This window comes from Mus pahari, chromosome 15 (genome assembly GCF_900095145.1).
Source record: "Mus pahari chromosome 15, PAHARI_EIJ_v1.1, whole genome shotgun sequence".
Taxonomy (NCBI): domain Eukaryota; kingdom Metazoa; phylum Chordata; class Mammalia; order Rodentia; family Muridae; genus Mus; species Mus pahari.
The window spans coordinates 52710054-52718329 of NC_034604.1; the positions used below are offsets into that span (position 1 = coordinate 52710054).

The 8276-nt window shown below is 41.8% G+C and overlaps 1 non-coding gene across 1 annotated transcript; it reads right to left on the reverse strand.

The window, feature by feature from the left end:
- Positions 1 to 7126: 7126 nt before the first annotated feature.
- LOC115065600 lies at positions 7127 to 7269 on the reverse strand. The gene has a single exon (XR_003845363.1). It is a non-coding gene; the product is annotated as a small nucleolar RNA SNORA48 (small nucleolar RNA).
- Between the last annotated feature and the right edge of the window lie 1007 nt (positions 7270 to 8276).

Consider the following 8276-nt stretch of genomic DNA (forward strand, 5'->3'; position numbering starts at 1 on the left):
CACCCTCCCGCTGATGCAGGAATGTGTGGTAGGTATGCTTGCTTGTTCTTCCACAGCAGCTGTCCAGGACTGATGATAGCCACCCACGAATGATTGCTTCATTGATAGATCTTCTTGTAATATGAACAACAAAAAGTAATAAATCTCTGCATTCTGTTAAGAAAACTGCTTGGTTAAGATGTCCTATTTGGCTTTTCATGCTCTAATCAGACATCCACACTGGTCTGTTTTCCCACATCCCCCTCCATGGGATCCATGCATGATCCTATATTTCCTTGGTCTTCATTGCTTTAGACTTTTCAGGATGGTCAATGTGCTTATCCCCAGACGTTAGGTTTTTCTTGCTGCCTTGCTTCACTAGGGTACCAGTGATACTCTTTTAAGAGCTCTCAGAGTTGGCATGAGATGTTTTCACAGGAGGCTCCTGGGAATCAAACCAGAGCATCACATGTGCTAGGCATTTCCCTGGGCACAGAGCAGCATGCTCTCCTTTGGTTTTGCTTTCTGTTAGCTTGTTTGCTTCATTTATTCACATATACGTGAAAATGATATCAGTACCTCTTCTGAGAAGAACAAATAACTGCGCTTGGACTGTTTTGCTATCTCTTCTGCCAATAATGTTTTCTATAGACATATTTTATGCACATGCACACGCATTGGCAAGCCTCCCCTGCCACTCGGTATCTCTAGTCTCAATCTTCTTTCATAAAGTTTAAAATTTTGTATTTTTTCGCATCAATACACTCTGAGTCCTTGGGAGAGAATAGCAAGTTCTGCTTCCTATGACCCAAAAGTCCCCATTGGCTATTGAAGCCATGTCATTACTGCTCAGAGTCATCGATCGAGTTTTTAAAGTTGAATGAGTATAAGCTAAATAATGATTTTTTCCCCTAAATTCACCTTTAAAAACTGAGTTAAAGGGGCATTTTTCCTCTTTCCCTTCCAATTTGAGTTTAATTAAGACATACCTGCTATGAAGAGAAAGCCAGAGGGAACAGCCAAAGGTAATCCCCATTAGCATTGATCATGTCCCAGCTACTGACAGTGTCAGTCTTCTGGAAGATTTGGACCACAGTAGGTGGGGCCTTCCCAGCTCCTCTTCACTTTTGTTTCCACACACTCAGCACCAGTCTCTCACAGAAGCATTTTTCTTTATGTATAAGGTGAATTCATTTTGAGCACTGTTGTAATCAACACCCATGAATACTTCAATAATGTGGTACGACTCAGAGGTAGACCAATGGATAAAGGCAGTGCTTTCTAAAAAGAGAATATAATTATATTCTTTATATTCTATATACAATTATATATAAATATATGTAATAATAACACTTCTCTGCTCCATGCCATCCCTCCATATCCTCTCATATACCCCTCCTTGATCTCTTTCAAATTCATGCCCTCTCTTTTGGTAATAATTATTATATGCATATATGTATATTTGTTCACACATAAGGCTGTATAATGTTACTAGCATGTGTTTTTAGGGCTGACCACTTGGCATTGGATTTGTTACTGTTTTGCCTTCTGATTCAGGGGAAAAAGAAAGAGGTTTAAGTGAGCCCCATCACTTGTACTGAGCTGCCTGTGCCCTGGAGATGTTGCAGAGATTTCTATCAGTTTGATTTCAAGGGTTTTTCCCCCTTGTCCAATATGAGCTCTGTTGATACCTACAAGCATCAGACTCGGGATCCTGTATCAGTTTGCCCCACTGTCCTTTTTCTTCCACAAAATGCTAATTGGACTCACAAGACAGAGCAACCTGGTAAGATGTTCAGTGGATGAAGGTCCTTGCTGACAAGCCTAAAGACCAGAGTTCAATTCCAGGGACCTGCTTAGTAGAAGTGATCTCTACACATTGCCCCTTGGCTTCCACCCATAAACTCTTATGGCTCAGGAATACATATATTTATATTTTGAAGTATAATGAAAATCTATTTCTTCTTAAATAAGAAAGTCAAATTATTGAAGACAATGTGTTGATTTAAAGAAGTATATGTGGTGCTTTGAAGTTCATAATTATAAATGTAATAACTACATCCTGTTATTTTTCTCCTCAGTGTAAAAACAATTTTATATTGCAGTATTTCATATGCACTGTGGGACATTTAAAACCACATCCACAATCTATTCCACATTCCTTTCAAATGATGCTACCTAATTCCCTGCACTTCAACATGGGCTGCAACTTGGGAACCTGCCTTTTAACAAATAGAGGATACTGAGTTTAAGGATTTGGTTAAAGAAAGGGGTGTTTTCCATTGTTCCCTCCACATCCTCACTCGCTACAGGACAATCTGCCATACTGTTAACTATCCTATGAGGAGACTTACCCGAAAGGAGCTGAAGCTTCAGTCTGAGTGTGAGGAGCCGAGGCCTGGCAATAACCAGGTCAGTGAGCTCAGACACGAACTCTTAGATTCCAACAAAAATTGTGATATTACGATTAAGACAGTAGCCAAATAAAGATCCCGACCAGGAACCACTTGTCTTAGCTCTACCCCAAACCTGGCTTATCGGAAACTACAGTAAGCATGTGCTATCTCAGCTTCTAAACTCTGGGTGGTTTTGTCATGGTGCAGTAGATAACTAACATTCATGGAGGCTGGCCAAAAGCAATGTTACACCTCTAGACATGAGAAATAGATCTTGAAGTTTTCCTGTCTCTACCATCCTTAACCCCTCTCCACCCCACTCCCGCACCCCCATGGGGAAAAAAAAGATTAAAAAATGCCAGAAAAGCAACCCTGCCACCAGCACTCAAATACAGGAGGAGGATCAATAGTTGCTGTCAGTCCAGAGTCAGTCAGTGACAGACTCCTGGTTTTCTGTCCTCTGAATTAGTCAGGACAGAGAAGACATATATAAATAAATGTGCAATGACAATTCATAAAATTGGAGGAGGTGAATTTGAAAGAGGTCGAGGAAGAGTGTATGGGAGGGTTTAGAGGGAGGAAAAGGAGGGGAAAATGTAATTATATTCTCAAAAAATAAAATGCACAGAGTTCTATCACCAGCCTCGCCCTGCAGGAGGGTGGGAGGGAAGCATGGAGCTCTTAGATCTGTATTTAAGTGCACATTCCTGCCATGTTGTCTGTTTCTCTATATGCTTCAACCCACATTTTTGCTCTTTCACTTCTCCCTCACAGTTCTCTTTCCCCACTCTTTGTGGGAGTACTCACTAGACCCCTATTCGTTATTTTATTATATTATTTTATTAATAATCCCTACAAGCAGGATTGACTTTGAAGTCCACAGTTAACAATATCTTTTCCCTTCTCCAGATCTTGGAGCAGAGATTCTCAAATTTACTTCCCTGAGGAAATCCTCAAGGACCTCGTTAGACTGAACATTCAAGGACAGGCTGGAGAGGCGACTGTTTAATCATCTCCCAGGTGAACTGTCCTTTCCTGCTGCTGGGAGCACACTTAAACAGGCAAGGCCATGGGCCCCAGGACTCCTGCCACCCCCATTTTAATCCAGAGTTCCAGTTTATTGCTGTGTCTTAGTAACTTCACATTCAAGCCACAACACTACCCCAAGTGAAGTAAATAATAAAACAATCTTAGGTTGCTTTAGTTTAATTTTGATATATATTATAAAAAATGTTTCTACATATGAGAAAATATTGTCTAACATAATTGTCTTAATTTTCTTCTTCTGACTTTTTCTAGAGAGATGTGAATACATTTCTATTCACCCCATAGAAAGAGCTAAGAACAGACTTAAGAAATGATGTCTGCCATAGTGATCCAGTGAGCTTAATGGGGTTTCCTGAAGGAGTATGGGTAATGGCTTATATATCAGAGCATGGTCAACTCAAAGACAGCTGCATCATCAAAAAGCCCATCCCATTCTGGGTGAGCAGTTAGGAAAGCTGCTTTTCCACATACAACTTGCAGGCAGCTCAGCCATCACAGTCTCCTCTGCCTGGCAAATGCAATTGCTTTCATGGTAGAGGCCTTGTAAGTCCTGTAGGTTTCAGGACTGTCTGTGATTTGTAATGTTTGAAAACGTCTGAGGGTTTATAAGCCTCCCTTATCACTCTAGAAAGGATGTTTCAATTCTGACAAAGTAGATTTGCCACACTCTGACTTTTTTACTCGTATCTAAACTATTCAGGTGCATAAAATGTCCAGAAGGAAGATGAATTGGGTGTATATAAACTAATATCCTGGCTTCAAAAATAAAATTCTCCTAGCTGCTCCTAACTCTAGAATAAGAGCCTTTCAATTCCTGTGTCATGGAGTTTTGATTTTTTTCATTTTAAATTTCATTTTTTAAAAAATAATTCTTAATTTTTGAGAGTTTTATAAATGAGAATTTTGTATTTTAATCATTTTTTACCTTCACCCCTCTCCCAACTCCTTTTAGATCCTCCCAGAATCTCTCAACCAGATGCCTTCTTTTTGTTGGTTTAAAATAACTGATAGAGGTGAATTTATGCTTCTTGTATGTTTATCTATTGGAGCATGGTCATCTTACCAGAGACATCACCCATTAAAGAAGATTGTCTCTCCATCCCTGAGAAGCTATAAACTACCAATTCCTGGGCTAGGTGTTGGAAGTCATGAGATAGTCATTTCTCCATGCTACAATGATGTGCATCTTGGGTAGACAACAACAATGTTTGTAAGGTTGTGAATGTAACAGTACTGCCATGTCTAGAAGCCAATGTTTCTTCACCCATCCCCGTCTCTAGCTCTTGCAATCTTTCTGCTACCTCTTCTTCATTGATCCCTGAACCTTAGGGAGAGGAAGGATGTTCGTTTGCAGAGAAACGTTCATCAATTTCCACAGTAACAGAAAGCAATGAGAACATGACCCGAATGAGCGTGACCTGAATGAGTAGCCAAGAACTGAGTAGGAACTTAAAACTATGGAGAAGCTGTTCATCAGACACTGAGCATGCCGTGGCCTTCATATTACAAAGATGTAGACGCTGTGGATATTTTTTACCAAAATGAAAGCATGTCTTCTCAGTACAGCCATGGTGATATAGTATGGGTCACATGTTAAAACACTTAACCTTGATAGGTAGAAGATTTGTGGCATGAGTTTTTATACCAAAGTTAAGAAAGACCTAGTGTACTCACAAAAGCATAAAATTTTCTTTGGACCTTTCCCTACAGTCCCTGCCCTCCCATAGGGGAAACCACTACATCTGAAAGTATATTCTTCTTAAACATAAGTTTTCAGAGAATAAAATGTATTCTCTGAATTACTTTAAAGTAATCAGATTCTGGGAGAGAGAATTTTGAAACTCACTTGTCCTTGGCATTAGTAAATTACATTTGCCAATTTTCTTAAATTCCCACATCTATGTTATTTACTTATATGTTATATACCATGATTTTATTTATAGCTAAAATTCAAGCTTTCAGCTTATAACTATCAAAGTTACACAAATTAAAATGAAATGGGCAGCTTAAAATTTAATTCTAATTCACAAGAAAACATTGAGATTCAATCTGTCATCCTAAGTAATAATTCTATGTATTTCTCAAATTATTTCTTCTACAAATACATGAATGTTATCTAACATGTTGGCCTTTCTTGGTGATTACATTGATATTCAGTAACTCTGGAACTATTAAAAGAAAAATGTGATTTCATTCAAAGAGCATGTTTCTCAATACCACTGGAAGAGACAGGGGAGAAGGTGAAACAGGAGCATGACCATAATGCTTTAAGTATAGATGAGATTTTAAGATGAAAATTATACTCTTGATAGTCTAAAAAATATAACAAAGACTTCTTACTGATTCTTTGTGAGGTTCACATCATGTGCCCTAACCTCGATCATCTTCCTGTTGTCTCATATCTGCCCTTTGCCCTTGCAACCTCTCCCCCACAAAACAAAACACACAACAACAACAACAACAACAACAACAACAACAACAACAACAACAACAAATACAGAGCATAAAAACCATCTCATCATGGAAACTGCAGCGTGTCACAGTGTGTCCCACAGGATGTCCCTCTGTCCACACACCTTTGCTTGCAAATGTTCCTTGCTATGAGTCACTGGTCTGGTTCCAGGTCTCCGGCTTCTGTGACACCATCAGTATTGGATCCTCACCATGACTCAACTCCTCTCAGCTATCCTCTTGTCCTGTGTCATGGACATCCTACAACTTTGGGAAAATATGACTGGTCCTATTTCACAATTCCAACCATTCTTAGATTTTTGGGGTGTGCTATCTCAGAGCTTTGTATCTGGATCTTGGTGGTGGCAGAACTAGTCTACCCACAGGCTCCCCCTTATCCCACCAGGGTGAGCTCTGGCTAGGCTATCCATTGCCACCATTGGCAGGAGGCACAGTCAGTTTTCCTGCCCTCAGGACTGGCTCACCTGCACCCATGCTTCCAGAGCCATCTCTACTACACTGGCCCAGGGGCCCACTCTCCCAAATGCTTCAGCATGTGAGGGGTTGGGCTAGCTCTCCTGCTCTCATACCCTTGAGGATAGCTCATCAGTGTCTTTGTCATTATAGCCAGCTCTACTGTGTTGCCTGTGTGAAATAAAAGGCCTTCTCTCTTAACTGCTGGCAGGGCTAAAAGATGGAACTAGCTCTCTAGAGCAACACACCCAGTGAGGCGCGAGGACAGTCCTACATAGCTCCTGGACATCCAGATTGTCTCTGGTGACTGTTCCCACCAGGTACATCCCCATGTTCTCTAGTGGTAATATGAGCCATGGACATCAACCCCAACCCCTACCACCGAGTAGCCAGACACAGACATGACTCTCAATGGCACCTTGGGCTGGGACCACACCAGTGTTCCAGCTGACAGGGCTTGCTGCTCACAGCAGGCTACTCCTCCCCACTCAAGTCTCCAGTCCCATCTCTTTTCATATTGCTCAAGGCGCTCCACTTCTCTTTTTCTCCTATCTGATCACCACATACTCACACACTGTGGTGGCTTCAGCTGCAGGTTGGCCATGTGGCTGACAGGTCCCTGGGTGACATCCTCCATCTGTGCTGTGTGGCATGTCAATGTGCAGATGTCTATGGTGTGCCTGTACACTTCACTGGAGGATAAGTCTGTGGGGGGCATGGTGGGCCACAGGTCTAGCTCTGTCTTCCACCTTCTGTGCTCCCTGGATTTGATTTGATTTTTGTGAGTCCTAGGGATAAAACAGCTTTGGCCACCAAGCCAGGCATCAAGCTAGGATGAACAAAGGACTGCCCTCTGCTCTGCCCCTGACTGATAGAAGAACAACATCACTAACAGGGTGTCTCATTGCCCATTGCTAGGATGGAGGCACCATTCTTTGTACATTGAGAGTGGCCAAGAAAGGCAGAACATGACAAAAGATGAAAGAACCTCAGTAGTGTGTCTGGATTGGGCTGATTGCTGGGAATAGCCACACCATCACTGGTAACAACAGTAGTAAGGCATTATGGTAAACTCATCCAGTGATGGTCTGAAGATCTCTCTGCTCTGACCACGGGGACTCTGACCTTTCTTTCTTTGTAATGGCTGCCTGCGGACATTTACCATGGTCAACGGTCATGTTAGGGCTACTTATTCATCAATTATTATACCACTGGAGTCCCCGCCAGGGCCAGCTGGAAGGGCAGATGTGTTTAATTTATTCATCTTTTCTTCGTGTGTCACGGTAGCTTTGCCCCAATTTGACTAAAACCAAATTATACTTCCAGGGTTGGGATTTTAAGGATCATAGAGGAAACTGCCTTTTCCGGTCTCTGTGTTTTTCTCACCTCATTACAAGTCTGTAATTAGGTTTACAGGACACCAGACATCATGGAGGACATTGCCATTCTGTCTCCTGTCTTCCGAGTGCAAATGTATTGTTGGTATTTGCTAAGTAATAATAGCATGCTAGACACCTGAAATATGCCATCATGGTTGGTTTTACTGTTGCTTTGCCTCTAACTGGAGTCACCCGAGTAGAGAAAAGGTGGCTTGGTTGCTCCAATTGAGGAGAGAAGGCCCATCCTGATTATGGGAGGGACCTTCTGAGAGCAGTCCAGATAAAAATCTACAGTAGATGGACAATTATCTTGTCTTTTGCTTGCTGGGCCTTCCCTCTTCCCACCGAGTGAGTTGGTTTGATTTACCCTGTGGTTCTTGTTGCTGCTGCTGCTGCTGCTGCTGCTGCTGCTGCTGCTGCTGCTGCTGCTACTGTGAACTGAATTCCTTCACTGATAGCAGAACCAGTACTTCCAAGCTGTTACTATGAACCTACTGACCAGCAGTTCTTCAGGAACTTCCTGGGCATCCAGTGTCCAACTGAGACTACG